Genomic DNA, 3,686 nt, shown 5'->3' with positions numbered 1-3,686 from the left:
GCCTGACGAAATTCCATCTGTGCTCTGACCACCAACTTCCTCCTGCTCTGCTCCTTTCAGAGATGGGGAGACAACCCAAATGAAGTCCAGAGCTGCCACGTGGAACCACCAGCAGGTAACATTGCCCCACCTCAGTATAAATGTTGGCTTCCTAACAACTTGGAGAAATAGTGATCAAATAACCATCATTTTGGTTGCACAGACGTCACTTGGTGCTCTGCTCAGTTCAGGCCCACGGGCATAGAGCATGGTCCGGCTGAGAGCTGACAGGAGCCATCAGCCTCCCTGGGGCCCAATGCACCAGCAGCTCTGTGGGACATCCTTTCCTTGGCCTCCATCTTCTGCACATGCCACAGAGATGGTGGACTACAAAGCTGGGCAGAAGCTCCATCATTTCAAGATGCTTCTCACCCTGAGTCCACAGCAGATGGGGAAAGTGGTCTTAGCAGCACCCAGCCTCGCGGAACATGGAGTATGATGGAGTCCCACCAACCTTTTGCATCCAGTTTGTCCACCAAGTGGTGGCTTCTCCAGGTGGGGATGGGAGAAGATTTGGGAGCATTTTTCTCAGTGATTCCTGTACTGCTTTTCCTGGCTCTGCATTTTCCAGAGGGCAAAGGGAAGAACCCTGTGTCATCATGTAAGAACATGATCAGGAAATACTCTATCCCTGCTCCTGGTTTTGCTGAGTCTGAAATGAGTCGTTCAGAACAAGATAAGAAACCAACAGCAGCGGATGTGTGCAGGAGGCTGTGGGCTCCCTGCAAAACATCCTGTTGGCCTCCACATCGTAAAGCAACAGGGACAAACACGGCTTGGCAGAGCAGATGTTGGACAAACTGTCCCATCGCTGATGTCCCATCAGGGACAACTCCTAGGATGGAAAAACTCTTGCAAAATCCTGCAATCTCGTTTGGGGAGCCTTCATGCTAAATGGGCTGAGCTTGGTATCAAGGATCCTTTGGAAAGAATATTAATAATAATAATTAATAACTCTGCAATAGAGACAACCCTTCTTCTGCAGCATCAGAGCAGGGAGGGGAGGAACCGGTCCCCAAAGCACAGGTACCCAGCTGGCTTTTCTAGATGTCACATTTTACTCCATAAATGATGCTTTCCTACAGAAAACACCTCTCAGGCTTTCTCTTCAGCACAGCTAATCATCACTGTCCCAGCCTCTGGATCAGACTCAAACCAATCACACTGGTGTGCAAAAAAAAATGCCCGCTTGTGTTTCATTTACTTTTATGGGAACATTAACACATTTCAGTCACATAAAACCTTCACCTTCAAGAAAGGAAGGGAAAAGACAGAAAGGAAAGTCTGCTATTTAAAGTACTTGGTTTAGCCCCAACTATAGGCTGAATGACACCAACTCAAGAGGAGCCAACAGGGTGCAAATGGGTTTCTCCACACATGGCTTCAGATTGATCAAGGGGCCCAGGGATGCCAAGCGACAAAATGACAAGATGCAGGAGCAATTCCAGGACCATACCACCCCGGCTGTCACCACGATCATAGAATCATAGAACATTTTGGGTTGAAGAGACCTCCCCAGCTCCCCCAGTGCCCCCCCTGCCATGAGCAGGGACATCTTCACCAGCTCAGGTTGCTCAGAGCCCCGTCCAGCCTGGCCTGGGATGTCTCATCCACCACCTCTCTGGCCAACCTGGGCCAGGCTCTCACCACCCTTAATGAAAAAAAATTTCTTCCTTATGTCCAGCCTGAATCTCCCTCCTTTGGTTTAAAACCATCACCCCTTGTCCTATCACAACAGGCCCTGAAAAAGAGCCTGTCCCCATCTTTCCTGTCGGTCCCCTTTAAGTACGGAAAGGCCACACTAAGGTCTCCCTGGAGCTTCTGTTCTCCAGACTGAACATCCCAGCTCTCTCAGCCTGTCCTCATAGAAGAGTATCCTCATAGGATGCTGCCACCATCCCAGCCAAGCCATCTCGACCAGTCTGCAGCTGCAAACAGCCGTCCCTGCCCTGTCTGTGGGGTCTTTCGTCGGTGGTTTAGGATCTTCTTTTCGCAGAAGATGCTCCTAACTAAAACCAGATTTGATTCCCAAATAGCCCAATTCTCCTTTAAAGCTTACAAATCTTCCACACCTGTGCTTGCTCATCACTGCTGCTTGGCCCTGCCCTGGGAAGGAGGATGTTTATTCCACTCCTCCACAGTTATTTACAATGGGGTTTTCGGATGGAGATGGAGCACATACTTGTCTAATGGCAACAGGGCAGTGAATTTAATTCTGCTCATTAACAGTCATCAGCTTAACGGGAAGCAATAAAAGATTTCTTTTAAATAGCGGGTGTTTGTGAGATATTATTTATCACTGTCACCATCAGCAGGATGAATGAATTCTTGGCCTGCAAGAGGGGAAACTGAGGCATGAGGCCATTTACAGACTCACCCTGAACCACGCAGACAGAGGTGGGAAGACAACCCAGCCCTCCTCTCCCCCGTCCCTTGAGCTGACCCAAGGCCACACAAGCCATGCTGTTGTTATAAGCCATTATTCGAGCCACAGCAAAGGCAATTTGTGAGGTGCACTGTATCATGCTCGCTATTTCCAGCACCCAAGGGAGTCACGCACCCACCCTCTTCCTCCCTGCATCATCCACCTCCAAATCTCTTGGGTTGGGGAGAGCAACACCCCCTTCCCATGTCCCCCTTACTACCCATTGCTCCAGGAGAGAGCATTTCTATCCCCATTCTGCCCATGAGAAGTAATTTTGCGTGAAGTCACTCCTCGTCTCCCGCTCTGGTAGCAGAAGCATGGCTGCCCTTCTTCTGACCACAGCTGGTGACATCCATGGTGACACCTGGGAATGTAGGTCCTCCCTTAACGACTTTGGGTCCTCACAGGGTGTTCACCTGTACCCAAAGCTGCAAGGACCCCCCCAGGAGAGGAGAGCTGCTCTTGGCTGTCCTAAGGACCACATTTTACTTTGTCATTGGTAAAGAGGAGTCACTGCCAAACAGGGACAGCTTTTTGTCCTTGATGGGACCTGTTGAAATGGCCCATCTGGGATCTCATTTCTGAATTTTTTTCCCAGTTACCAGAGACAGGCAGCCCTTCCCTCTTGTTTAGGATTTACCCAGATAAATGCACACAATTCCCTTCTAGCCTCCAATTTTCCTGGCAGGACAAGACCAAGATCATTTGAACCTCATAGCAGTCCAGTAAAGTCTTATACAATTTATCACGAATACAGAGATCAGAAACCCACTCAGTATTTTGGCCCTTCTCTGGGGGAAAATCCTCACTTTACCCATCCCAGGTTCTTTAACTTGGGCTCTCCGAGGTGTTTTCAGCCCAGCAAAGACCCAAGGTCTTTGTTCTCCACTGTGTCCGGGAGAAGAGCTGCTCAGCTCACCGTGCAGCCCTTCTGACTACGCTTTGTTGCTTGTACCATTAAATTTTGCTCCCAAATTGCATCCTGCTACTCAGGCACATGTTGGTCCCTCTCAATGCTACCGTTGGTTAATCAAATTTAAAATATTATCTTTGCAAATGATCCTTGGAGACTGCCTCTTACTGGGAAACTGTCCAACTCCACAAACTGCCTTTCAAGGAACACTGCGGCGATTATTTTTAATACTGTTAAACACCAAAACAAATAGCAACAGCTTGAGTACGAGCTGTATATGTTGAATCTCTTCAAATGACACCTAGAAAT

Source organism: Columba livia, chromosome 5 (assembly GCF_036013475.1).
Source record: "Columba livia isolate bColLiv1 breed racing homer chromosome 5, bColLiv1.pat.W.v2, whole genome shotgun sequence".
Classification (NCBI taxonomy): domain Eukaryota; kingdom Metazoa; phylum Chordata; class Aves; order Columbiformes; family Columbidae; genus Columba; species Columba livia.
This window is presented reverse-complemented; position numbering follows the sequence as displayed.